Source organism: Chiloscyllium punctatum, chromosome 43 (genome assembly GCF_047496795.1).
Source record: "Chiloscyllium punctatum isolate Juve2018m chromosome 43, sChiPun1.3, whole genome shotgun sequence".
NCBI classification, from domain to species: domain Eukaryota; kingdom Metazoa; phylum Chordata; class Chondrichthyes; order Orectolobiformes; family Hemiscylliidae; genus Chiloscyllium; species Chiloscyllium punctatum.
The window spans coordinates 43,679,472-43,694,102 of NC_092781.1; positions in this window are offsets into that span (position 1 = coordinate 43,679,472).

Consider the following 14,631-nt stretch of genomic DNA (forward strand, 5'->3'; position numbering starts at 1 on the left):
GTACAGGACACGCCTACAAATTCATAAGACAATCAATAACACTTAGGACCTGTTGTGTTTAAATACGTCACATATGATTTACTTAGACTAAATCATATTGAGTGCCGCAGCACGCTTTAAGGTCAAAATGGCTTTCTTTGCTTCCTTTTTGGCAACTTAAATATATACTTAAGACAAATGTCTTGACAACAGGAAATGAACAACAAAAAGAATGAACATAGAACATCGAACACAGAACAGTACAGGCCCTTCAGTCACGATGTTGTGCCAATCACTGATCCTCATGTATGAATCCTCAAATTTCTGTGACCATATGCATGTCCAGCAGTCTCTTAAACTGCTGCTGGCACTGCATTCCATGCTCTCACAACTCTCTGTGTAAAGAACCCGCCTCTCACATCCCCTCTATAATTTCCTCCAACCAGCTTAAAACTTTGACCCCTCGTGTTATTCATTTCTACCCTGGGAAATCGTCACTGGCTATCGACTGTATCTATGCATCTCATTATCTTGTCCACCTCAATTAGATCTCCTCTCCTCCTCCTTTTCTCCAATGAGAAATGTCCGAGCTCAGTCAACCTCTCTTCATATGATAAGCTCTCCAGTCCAGGCAGCATCCTGGTAAACCTCCTCTGAACCATCTCCAAAGCATCCACATCTTTCCTCCAATAGGGCGACCAGAACTGGACGCAGTATTTCAATTGCAGTCTAACCAAAGTTTTATAGAGTTGCAACAAGATCTCACGACTCCTAAACTCAATCCCCCTGTTAAGGAATGCCAAAACACCATATGCTTTCTTAACAACCCTGTCCACTTGGTGGCCATTTTAAGGGATCTATGTATCTGCACACAAAGATCACTCTGTTCCTCCACCTATCAAGAATCCTATCCTTAATCTTGGACTCAGCTTTCAAATTCGACCTTCCAAAATACATCACCTCGCATTTATCCAGGTTGAACTCCATCTGCCACCTCTCAGCCCATCTCTGCATCCTGTCAATGTCCCGCTGCAGCATACAACAGCCCTCTATACTGTCAATGCCACCTCCAAACTTTGTGTCATCTGCAAACTTGCTGACCCATCCGTCAATCCTCTCATCCAAGTCATTAATAAAAATAACAAAAAGTAGAGGCCCAAGGACAGAGCCCTGTGGAACACCACTCACCACTGACTTCCAGGCAGAATATTTTCCTTCTTCTACCACTCGCTGTCTTCTGTCGGTCAGCCAATTCTGTATCCAGACAGCTAAGTTCCCCTGTGTCTCATTCCTCCTGACCTTCTGAATCAGCCTACCATGGGGAATCTTATCAAATGCCTTGCTGAATGAAATCTTGCACTTTCGTAAATAGACCAGAAGGAAAGAAAATGAGGCAATTAGCGTTTTTTTTTCATATGAAAAGCTCTTAGGCATATAAGGCAGACAAAATTGTAGAGTTGAGGCTATTTGGTTACTGGGTGGAGGGGTGCAACTTCACATGTTTTGCGCGAAACTTAAAATCAAGTGAATTATACATGCTGTGAAAGATCAGCATTGTCGCAAATCAAGGTGAAGTTATAATATCATAGTTGGGGCTTGCAACTTTGAATGAACCAATACTATGTATTTCAAAATAACTATTCAGATATTTAGGCTTTTAGATTACAATGTGATACTATCGGAAGTCTGTCAATGTTTATACTGGTTAACATTACGAACGTGACTTTTTTTTAAAGCTTTTTCATCTCCTCAGTAGCTAGTTTTAAACTTATTCAACAGGGAAATTGATAAATTGATTGCCCACTCTGCATGGGGTGTATTACTGTACTTAACATTAAAGACATTGCAACTGCTTTTAATTTTAAAGACAAACTTTGTGCTGCACTCGCATGCTCACAAATAAACCGCTTATATCTCGAACTCGAACTGCTGAATGCCGACTCTGTTATTAACCACTACCCACTTAAGCTGTCAGTCATGATACTGGCTGTGAGAATGTATCGGACATCAGTTGATGATCTGACACCTACCCTGAGATTTGGCTCAAGAACTATTTTTTCTCTGTTTCCCTAAACACAGCGAGGATGGAACTAAAATGTGTTAAAACTCGTTCAATATACGGGCTGCAAACTGATGACACGTAAGTGTATATTTGAATGCTATACATTTTTAACCTCTCAATTTGGAAAGCAAGCAATTGCAGGGTGAGACATTTTAAACAGCTATACATAATAGTCAGACACATATTCTATGCCAGTCTACTTGAAATCTAAAAATCTAGAACTTAGGAGGAAAGATCCTCACAGTTAAAATTTCTTGATCAGAACCCTCCACATTGCTATTCCCAAAACGGGCAGTCAATTGCGAAGTTGCACAGTGCCAACTACAATATTCCATGTTTTTGTTGTTTGGCCGTAAGATATCGACTAGTTTTAAGGCTTGGTGATATTTATGCACTCAGAGGTTTGGTTCCTATATCCATTAGTTACACCACCTTTGAAACACAACAGCCTGATCTGTACTACAGATTGTTCATTTGAAACACACTTGGGGTTTCGAAAGTGCGGTTGATATTTATCCCAGAGCAATGAGTCTGTGAGCTGCAATCACAAAATAAGACATGCCGAATCATGTGGTTAGTGTCTAACACGGTTGATAAAGTGGAGATTTCCAGCAGAAAATTCCTGGTTGAAAGCTTTTAGTTGAGAGTGCGGAAGTGAAAAAGCAGGTCGTGCAATTCTGATGAGAGAAGTTATCAGACGAAAAAGGAGATGTTTCCTCAAATGATGCTGATTGGGTTAACCTAAAAAACAAGCAGGTGTCACACTGCAGGGAATGTATTACAGACCTCCACCGAGGCTGGCAAAAATAGAAGAAGAGATATGTAGACACACTTGAAGTCGTCGTAACAGAAAAATGTGCTTGTGAGACGGGCATTTCTAACTTCCTACATCAACTGCGCAGCCATAGTGAAAAAGGGGGACAGAAAGCAGCAGAATTTTCAATTTGTGTCGACCTTCCATCCTGTTACTGTCACTTGAATTTTACTTCTTTTTTTCATTACGTTAGCTCGGTTTTTCTCCTCTTGTCTAGTTCCCACATAAATCCCCTATTGCATTGACGGTTTCTGTTGGGTTCAAATCGTCCAGTTTGCGTTCACCATCTGCCTCCTGTTTGCCATGCACGACCAGTTCCACTGTATGACCAACCGCATCATGATGTCTTTTGAGCCATCAGCTTTCATCCAGGAAGTAAGGCTGAAGTATTCATATCCACTAGCACAGACGCTAAGACATGGACAATCGCTGTCAAACGAACAGGTACAGGTTGATCCACAAACTTACGCAGACATGCATGACCTGTGGAATGAGAGACAAGGTGTGTGCACACAGGCAGAACAACACTCCAGTCCACACACGGACGCACAAACCCACAGTCTGACACAAGATTAGCATGAATGGTACACAGATAGCAAGTGGAATAAACTCAGGAACAGTAAAATGCTATCCAGTATGTACACAGCCGCTCAAAAGCAGAGAGATACGCCAATTCTTCATTAGTTTAATTCTACTCCTTTATCAAATGTAATTCTTAGAATCTTAGAATCCTTACAATGTGGAAACAGGCCCTTCGGCCTAACAAGTCCAATTTGTTGCTTAAATTTGCTGGGCTGATGTTGTTGTGTTGTTTAGAAATGGTGAAGTATTTTGCTCAACTTACAAAGTGAGCGTCTGGAATGGATTGATCTGAGAGACTGGGATTGTTTGTTTAAAAAAACTAGTGAAGAAACATTTGTGTACATTTTGAGGCAATTAAAATGTTGTAATTTGAATACAAAGGTCGAAAGGCTGCCTTGTTTTGACTGACACTTGTTGTATCGTAGGATTACACAAACAAAATGACAAATACATGACAAAATAGCCATATCTGCACGTGTGCGGACGCAATGACGTGCAAATTGATGTAGAGGTGAATGTACAGAATCCTAAACTACCATAATTAATCAGGTTTGCCATACAATTTAAATTCTGCAGCCTATCTCCGACTTCTTTGAAGGCAATTTCAGGCTGCACATAATCCCCAGAATATTTCCTATAATATTATTCTTTGTGACTCCTATTGCATGCAAAGACCACATAAAGAATAAACTGCCAGGTATGGGGAAAAGCAATATCAAAGGTTTCCTTCTGCTCTCCATTACTGAATCACTATGATTCTCTCCTTTGCATTAACCGTTCAGTCCCTTCCGGGTTCTACTGGACACGACAGTATGTCTAACCATCAGAAATGTAAGTAACAACACCAAATGTAATGGTAAGCAATGGACTTTAATCTTTCACAAAGCAATCAACGCCTACCTATCTAGAATCAATATAGCAGCTTGGATTTCCAGAACAGAATTCTTTGGTTATCACCCATGCTTCATATATATATGTGGAAAAAAGGCAAACAACACATGCACGAAACAATGCTGGCCAAGGGGATTCTTATCAAAGATAAATAATCTGTCAAAGAACATCCTGAGGTGCAGAATTTCGGAGACCTCCTTAGCCAGGATTCTGTCCTTAATGTGAGTATATTGGAAGGCATTCCAAAGCAGACTTCACGCATTGAGTTTGGCAGCATGCCAGGCCGCACGAAGTGAAGAAGAGCCTATGGCAGTTTAAGAACAACAGGTCTGCTGGAGCATACCATATTAATGTTGAGGCATTGGAGTGCGGAGACAAAAACTTTCTGCTGCAGTTACACACCTGTCTTACCTGGAAAGAGGAAAGCTCCACGTGAGATCTCAGATGGTTTCCAAATTCTGGAGTATTTTTAAGCAAGAGAATAATCCGAGAGGGGTAACTTCAGGGCATCTCCCTGCTGTTCCCTGCTGGGAAAAGTCATCACTCCCTATGGGCAGTATGGTGGCTCAGTGCTTCCTACTGTGCTGCAAGTCCTCTGGAACACAGGTTCGATTCCAACCTCAGGTGTCTGTGTGGGTTAAGATTACACATTGCCCCCGTGTCTGTGTGGGTTTCCTCTGGTCGTTCCGGTTTCTTTCTATAATCGAAAGATGTGGCAGTTAGGTCAATTTCCCATGCTAAGTTGCCCATAGTGTTTGGGGATGTGCAGTTTAGGTGCATTAGTCAGTGGTAAATGCAGCACATTTGGGTAGGGGAATTGGTCTGGGTATGTTACTGTTCGGATGGTTGGTGTGGACTTATTTTGCCAAATAGACTGCTTCCACATTGTTGGGCAACTTTGATTCACCAGTCTCCTCAATCGTTTACTCCGTGAGGCTGAGGAGCTCCTCCTTGAATTGCCGTATGTCTGTTGGTTATAGTGGGGCACAACAGACATATTTTCAATTCGTGTTAGCTGCAGGAGGAATGTAGAATGAAGAACCTATCATGTACATTGTCTGCTTTGACCTTACAAATGCCTGTGACACCGTCAATCAGGGAGTGTTATGAAGGTTCCTACTCTGCTTTCGTTGCTCCATGGAGATTGTCACTCTTCATTACAAACTATGATGTAATGGAGGTCGTGGTAATGCAATTGGCTCTGTCAGTGACCGATGCACCATTCTGACCAGTGTCAAGCAAGGCTGTGTTATCCTCACAACATTGTTGCTGATGGACCTCCTGAATTGAAACAACTCACCACAGCCAAGCTGCCCGCTGAAGTGGAGCTAACCTTCAGAACCTGTGGGAAGTTTATTAGTCCAAAGATGTGCAGGTCAGGTGAATTGGCCATGCTTAATTGCCCCTAGTGTTAGGTAAGGGGTAAATGTAGGGGTATGGGTGGGTTGCGCTTCGGCGGGGTGGTGTGGACTTGTTGGGCCGAAGAGCCTGTTTTCACACTGTAAGTAATCTAATAAAAAAACTTCCGCTGCTTTCAAGCCAAACTCAGTCACCCCAACCAGTGCCATTGAACTGCAGTACACAGTTAAAGCTGGTATATGTGCAATCTCAGAGGACGTGTTAAAAACCATCGTCAGCTCCTTCAGAGAGGCATATGAGAGCATGAGTCTTACACAAAACATCTGTAACACGAACTTCCTCCACCTGCCTGGCCTGGTATTGTGGAGCAAACGCACGATCATCAAGGTACTTGGTGGGGTCTTACATAATTGAGACCACTTCCTCGAAGGTGCCCTGTCAGCCAAAGCAGATATTAATGAAGACATCCAGCATCGCCTCCTGTGTGCTCGCGCAGCATTTGGTCGCCTGAGAAAACAACATCCGACCTGATACCAAGATCATGGTTTACTGAGTGGTGGTTCCCGCCGTCCTCTATGACTCTGAGATGTGAACTGTCCACAGCAGGCACTTCGTGGCACTAGAGCAGTATCATCAGAGCGGTCTGCTTAATCTCCTGGGAAGGACGATACACGAACACCAGTGTTTTCTAACAGGTCAACATCCCAAGTATCAATGCAGTGATAACCCTTGAAAGGCTTCGAATAATTGTGCACGTCGACCACCCGAATGATCCGAGACTCCACAAGCAGGTGCCCTACTCGCAGCGTCGAAAGCGAAGGCGAACCTCCAGTGAAAAGTGATAGTGCTTCAATGATCCTGTTGGAGAATGAAGCAAATTATGCAGTGGGTAATTCGCTCGTCGGGGTCCAATTTAAAAATACCGCCTCACACAGGTCTTGAATATTGACTGGTTTATTCACAGGCTCACGGAGAGAGACAAGGCGACCAGCTTGATTGGATGGCCACAAGTCACTCCGACAAGGAATAGAGAGTTGTGTGATTATATAGGTTGCAATCGATTAACAATTATCAAAGTGTTACTCGCGGGATATTGAACAAGCTCGGCATCTTGCTCATTCATTAGCCTTATTCTCGTAATGCCTGGACAGAGTTAGTTAGAAGCTGATAAGCAGGTGACAGTATGGAATAGTTCATTGCAAAGAGAAGAATAGATCTATTCAAATGTGAAAACACAGGCTTTTAGCAAGCAGGGATTAAAATGTGATTAGAAATGGTCCCCAGGCTTCTAATATGTGACAAAATGTCTGCCATGAATTTAACAATTCTCCTACAATGCTCACCTCTTTTTCGTTTCCTTAATATTTTGTGGGCATCGAGCATGGAATTGTTATCACAGGTGGACTTGCCACGTCCTCCCTCGAAGTTAACGAACCAGTAAGCAATCTTGCCTAATTTAAATGAACTCTTGTGAGGCCAATTCCCATGAGAACACTCATGTAATTCAAGGGTAAAGAAATATAGGAATGATTGTGGTCAATCTCCCTCCAAGCGACGTTGGTTGGTGAACTCGGAGGTAACAACGGTTCTCCTACTTCATTCTTGCACTTCATGTATTTGCTGTGGCGCTGCTGTGTCATTTGTGAGGTAAGAAAAGGTTGCGGGCTGCCTTCCTAACCACATCCCCGGGGGCAGCTCATCACTGGTGATCTTTGACAGTTGTGATCCCATTGATCTATGTGTTGGTCAAACAGAGCAAATGAAGAAAACAAAGCAACAAAGCGAAGCAAGCCAAACTCAAAGACAGAGGCAACAGAGAAGCTGAGACAGACAACAAGTATCGGGATCCGAATCAAACTCTCAAGGCAGACGTCTCCCAGTTAATTACAAATACTGGCACTGTCTCCTTCAACTCTGACTTGCCTCAGCGTTTCACAGACTGTCTTCACAAAGGAACCCAGCTCCCTTCTCGCGCTTATTGCCTCAGAGGGGGAATGGGCACAAACAGCCGGTCGAGACTTTTCGAGCAAATCCAAAACATAACCTGTGTCGCAACAGCCCAACTGACTCGTGGCTTATGTAAACCAAAATAAAACACAACTTCTATCAGAACACTAAGGGTTATTAATTTAAAACTGATCGCCTCTATCGAAACAGTCTGAAGGGTTCATGGCTCAAGGGTCACAAAATTAAAACGAGCCTCAATCAAGACAGCCTAATCCCATTCACTGTAGCTCGTGGCTCAAGGATCACCCGCCCGCATCGGTAACGTTTCCTCTCCTGCCTTGTTGCAACATCTACTGACTCAGACAGGCACTCAACATGTTAGGGGACAAAATTTAACAGATTCTGGGAAAGCTTGTGAAATCGAAATCCTGCTGAATACGCCGACTTTTGGGGATTTACTTTTATCCACAACAGTAAATTATTCTGTATTCTGTTTGTTTGTGTTTCATTCGGTTATATTGTTAATAAATTCAATTTTGTTTAAACCTAAGTGCTTTGACCAGCTGCATACTCGTGGAGTATCCACTCGCACATGCGTAAAAACAACCAGCAAAGTTAGGGTCTGTGCTATATTTTTGAAATTTTACCAGGGACCTGGTCTGGTCCATAGTAGATTGGGGGTCCGTCCAGGATTTGATCTGTAGTTTCGATTTGGGGTTCGGGTTGTTGGATTCGAAGGTAGTGTGTGGTCAGTGTTATTGTCTTTTGTTTTCGATGTTGAGTTTGGTTGTTTTAAAACGTGCTTGGGATAGCAATGGCTTTTCAGTCAACAAGAGTTTTCTGGGGTTGGAAGAAGTGACTTGGGGGATTTTGCAAAAGACGATTAAGCCCAAGCTGCTGGAATTGGCAGACAAGCTGGAGCTGCTTCCTTACTTGAGGAAAGGAAAGATAATTACAACAAGAGCTAATTATGAGAAAAGAGGAGGAAAGGAAAGGTAGAAAGAGAGGGGCTCTGAACATTAGAAATTGACACTTCAGGGTTCGAAAATTCATTTTCTGTACTAACAAGAACTCATGTGGAAGAACAGAGAGGAAACATGTCAATATTCGCAGCTGAAATATCTGATTAGTAAAAGTTGATCAATAAATCAAAGTTTGGCTTCTAAAATCACATTCAATTGCACTAACCACCATTCCCACGATTTTAAATTCCTAAAGAGGCCGTAGGAAAATAAATAATAATTTTAAAAACTCAATTTACCTCACCAGTCCGGCGCACATAAATCTTTATTTGGTTAGTGGAGGAGGATGGGTGGCGGATACGACATGTGCGGTGTTTCAGGTATCGAACTCACCGACTTTAGTTCCACAACAGTTTTGTATCTGTTCCTGCTGGGAGTGCAGTCCATCTACCCACGCTGCTGCTTTTCATGCTGCTGGAACAAAAATGGTGGGCACTGATGCTCAAGGTAACTTTTTTAAATCAGTGGTTCACCTTCCCGTCAGCCTCACGGTCGACACACCCGCTCCTCCTGCGACTGAAACTAAAATGAGGACCCCAAAGTTTAACGTTAGTTTTTGAATCGGTGATACGCCATCACTTCATTCTCAGTGTCAACGCGGCCGCACAAAAAGAAGAATGAAGGGCCCTGACCTCAAGGTAAGTTTATAACTCAACCACTCACCTCATGAGAAAACAGAAACAAAACAAAGAAAAACCTATTTACCAAATTCTTCATCATCTGAACCATGAATATTATGGTAATTCCAATTAATATTTGAACGATTGCAAATTTATTATTCGTACCTGAGATTTCTCGACGTAGTTGTTCCTCAGTTTCCCTCTGACTATTGGAGTGGGGGGTGGCTGCTGGAGTGCAATCCCATTAAGTTGATCATTCATTTCTTATTTCGAATTTCAATCCATGAAATTTCACTGGATTTTTTTTTGGAATTGCTTTATCCAGATGCAGTAGCAACATTTTAATCAAAAACAACATATGGACTCTTCTTTTGCCTCACCTTCCTACATCCCCTTCAATCTTCTAAATTCCATTGAATACAGACCCAGTGTCCTCACGCCTATTTGTGCAACAAACACTTCATTCTGGGACCATTCTTGTAAATCTACTCTGGATCCCTTTCAACCACGGCACATACTTCAGTGTACTCAGGGCCTAAAACTACTCACAATATTCCACATGCCCTCTGACCAGAGCTGATACAGCCTCAGGAGAAAGTGAGGACTGAGGAAGCTGGAGATCAGATCTGAAAATGTGTTGCTGGAAAAGCGCAGCAGGTCAGGCAGCATCCAAGGCGCAGGAGAATCGACGTTTCAGGCATGAGTCCTTCTTCAGGAATCCAGAAGGAGGGCTCGTGCCCGCAACATCGATTCACCTGGTCTTTGGAGGCTGCCTGACCTGCTGCGCTTTTCCAGCAACATATTTTCAGCTCTGATACAACCTCAGTATTACAACTCTGCTCTCGTGAAATGTTTAAATGGTATTTGCCTTATGAACTACCAAACGAACCTGTATGTTAGTCTTTAGAGATTTTCTGATCTCCAACTTGCAGTCTCTTTGTGCCTTCGATTTCAGTTGCCTTTCCCCATTTAGAAAAATGTCTACACCATTTTTCTTCCTACCAAACTGCATAACCCCACACTTACCCACATTCTATTGCATCTGCACTTCCTTATTCGCTTTCCTAGCCTGTCCAAATCCTTCTGCAGTCTCCCCATCATTAAAACTAGTTGTCCCTGCCTCAAGCATGGCAAGATTGACCTCTGTAACCATTGTTCCGATTGTTAGAGTATAACATGAATAGATGTGGTCACAAAATTGGCCACCATGAAACTCAGCAAATGACTGGCTGCCATTCTGTAATGGAACCCTTTATCTAAAATCGCTGCATTCTGCCAGTCAGCGAATCCTCTACTTGTCATTAGCAACATGTTTTTATCTCATCGAGCAGGCTATTGTGTTGCCTTCTGGAAATCTAAGTATATCACATCTCCTGGATCTCCTTTGACTAAATTACTTTGTAGCCTCTCATAGAAAACGGATAGATTTGTCAGGCATGACCTCCCCTTGACAAAACTGTGCCCTATTTTACCATGCATTTCCAAGTACTCTGTAGTCTCATTCTTCAAACTGTATTCTCAAAACTTACCAACAACAAAAACATAGAATGTAGAACATATAACATAGATCATTACAGTTTTGTACAGGCCCTTCCGCCTTCAATATTGCGCCTACCTCTGAAGACAAACTGAGGCCTAACGAACTACAATATTTCATTCTCGCGAGTATGCCTTTCCAATGACCATTTAAATCCCTTTAAATCTGGCGAGTTACTGTTGTTGCAGGCAGTCCGTACCAAATCCTTACTACTCTCTGAGTCAAGAAGCTGCTTCTGACAACTGTCCCAGATCTGTCACCCTCATTTTAAAGCTATGTCACCTCTTGCTAGCCATCACCATCCGAGGATAAATGCTCTCAGTTTCCCCCCTATCTAATTCTCTGATTATCTTATATGGCTCAATAAAGTCATCTCTCAACCTGTTTCTCTCTAATGAAAACAGCCTCAAGTGCCTCATCACTTCCAAGTAAGACCTTCCCTCCATACCAAGCAACAACATAGTAAATCCCCTCTGGACTCATGCCAAAGCTTCCACATCCTTCGTATAATGCGCTGACCCGAACTGTAAGCAGTGGTCCACGTGTTCCTGCTCCAGAGCAGAGTTTTGTACAGCTGCAGTGTGGCCTCACAAAAATAACAAACAGTGGACTCAAAACAGATCCTTGCGGTTTCCCACTAGTAAATAAACTTCAGGTTAATATTTTCCATCAACCACCACCTTCTGTCTTCTTTCAGCCAGTCAATTTCTGATCCAAATCGCTGAACCACCCTTAGTCCCGTGCCTACATTTTTGTGCACTAACCTACCATGGAGGACTTCATACAAAGCCTTAGTCCAATTCATACACACCAATCAACCACTTTACTGTCATCCACCTGTGTGGTCACATTCTTAATGAACTCAATAATGTTTGTGAGGCACGACCTGTCCTTCACAGAAAAGTGTTGACTATCCCTATTCAACTTCTTCTTTTCTGGATGATTATAAATCCCATGTTTTATAACCCTTTGCCCGACTGTACCAACAACGGAAGTAAGGTTCATTGGTCAATAATTACCAGGGATTTCTCTACACTGGATAATCATAGTGGAATATTCTTACACCAATTGCACATGCCAACTTCAATCTGCGCTACAAACTCATCTACATTGTTTCAGATCCTCTATTTGCTTTAACCAGGGCTGAACCCTCCCTCCACAGATAATTTTCCATGCAACTGAAACCAACTCCCACAATTTAATTTGAAGTCCTATCCACAAACTCGAGTTATGAGATGTGCAAGAACTCTGATCCGAGCATCATTCAGGTAGAGCATGTCCCATTGGCCCAGTTCCATCCTTGGAGCAACCGAGTACAGAAACCATTGTCCAATGAATTCAAACCTGTTCTGCCCAACGTTAATTTTTCAGCCAATCCTGTATCTCTAATCTTGCTGACTTTGTGCTAATTTGCTAATGGATCACATAGTTTTCCGGAGATTATTATCGTTTTTGTTCTGCTTTTCCATTCACCCTAAGCTGTATATATTCCTTCATCAGAACCTTTCCCCTTTCTCCCTCTAAGTACAACTGGCACATTCTTCTCTCACTCCAATGTTCCTCTGCCGCCCAGATGAGCGTTCCAGAACCCGGGCACGAGGCAGGAAAATCGACCTTCCAGACTCTCAATTCTGGCAACAGAGAACAGTGTCTATTTCCTTTACTAGTCTATCCCTGATAATGACTACACCTTCCTTTTATTCCCCAAATTGAGTGGCTCCCTCTGCCACAGTGCTGTGGTCCAGTTGCTCATCCTCTCTACAGCCCCAACTCTCTCCAGACAAGTAACTAGAAACTCAAAAGTGTTAACGAGTGGAAGGGCCGAGCTCCTTTCGCACTACCTTCTGGTTCCCTCTAGGGGAACATATTCGTGATATTGATTTGGATTTGGAAAATTCATTCAGTGAAGTATTGTATGTGAGATTAATTCACGTGAGATTAATTCATAACTTCACTTTCTTTTGAAATACTTTCTATTTCTATTTCCTCCATCTTGTGAAACGCTCACGGAGCTTCTTTGTCATTCAGTTCGAGACAATGTGAGCGTCTGCCTTTTCCATGTCCCTCCTTTCCCTGGCACTGTCTCGAAGGTTCCATCTTATTTGAGCTCTGAACTCTCAACTTTCTCCAGTTCCTATCCTACCTCAAGAGCTCCTCACACCCTCAATACCTGCCTCCAATCCTTGACCTTTTGCCACTCAATCGCTGAGGATCCACTGAGTCACTGTTATTTTTTACAGTTTTTGCTCTCGTCTGGTGTGGTTCATCTCATTATATATCCACCATTAGCATAGATTCAGTGAAAACCATCTCCAAATATCTGGAAAACGGTGACCCCGAAAATCCCCTGTGTTCCTGTTATTTACACCTACACACCATTAGGGGTGATCTCAGCCAAAAGCCCTTCATTACGTTTCACACATCTACTGGCATCTACTGCCTCACTTAGAGTGATGCCCTCTCTATCCCTGACCACTGACCGAATTTAAGGCAGTTAGTCAAAGGAATGAGACTGCCTTCTGAAACAGAGTGTCCAAGTAAATCATTCCCTGATCCCTGACGTGTAGCAGTGTTTGGAAATCAAGCTCCAGGTCACCAATCTGAGCAGGAGTTCCTCAAGCGACCAACACTTGCTGTGGACCGGGTCACTACGCACCGAAGTGGCGTCCACCTGCTGTAACGTCATGAAATAATCACCAGACTCCTAGAGTGGCATTTCTATTATAATTACTTCATACTTAATTTGATATATAAAAGTTCGTACTGAAAATGCATCCACCTTTGCTGCGAGTGAGCATATTCAACAAACTAGAATTCGTGAGTGCAGATATCTTGAATGATCATGCGACTGGCAGAGATTGGAATGATCACTATCGCAACTTCGCAACAGTGGAGTAATGGAGACATTGGGTTATGTTACAAGTTGAAAGTAAGTGCAAGAAATACTTCAAATGTCGCTCTTTCTCAACTGACGAAGTCACTGAGCTCAGGGTTGGGTGAAAAGACTCAGTGTGAGTGGGCACATGGGCAGCAGAGTTTTGGATGTTCTGAACGTTACAGAAAGGAAGAAATTGGGAGGTGGATCTGGAGAGTGTCAGGATCATTCAGTCTGGAAGTTATAAAAGACTGAATGACGTTTCAACATAAGGAGCTGCATCATACAATGAAGCAGAGTCAGATAGGAGAAAGTGAGGATTACAAATGCTGGAGATCAGAGTCGATAGTGTAATGCTGATGAAAGGCCTATGCCCAAAACGTTGACTTTCCTGCTCCTCGGATGCTGCCTGACCTGCCGTGCTTTTCCAGCACTACACTCTCGAATCATTCAGAGTCAGCATGTCTTGTGAAAGGGAAATCATGCGTGAAAAATGTATTAAAATGCTTAGGGAATATAAGAATAATATCGATAACGGGGAATGAATTAGTAATATTGATTTAGATTTTCAAAATTCATTCAGTGAAGTGTTGTATGTGAGATGAATTTATGTGAGATTAATTCATAACTTCATTTTCTTTTGAAATACTTTCTATTTCTATTTCCACCATCTTGTGAAATGCTCACGGAGCTTCTTTGTCAATCAGTTTGAGACAATGTGAGCAGCTACCTTTTCCATGTCCCTCCTTTCCCTGGCACTCTCTCTAAGGTTCCATCTTGTCTGAGCTCTGAACTCTCAACTATCGCCAGCTTCTATCCTACCTCCAGAGCTCCTCACACCCTTAATACCTGCCTCCAACCCTTGACCTTTTGCCACACAATCGCTGAGGATCCACTGATTCACTGATTTTTTTTTACAGTTTTTGCTCTTGTCTGGTGTGGT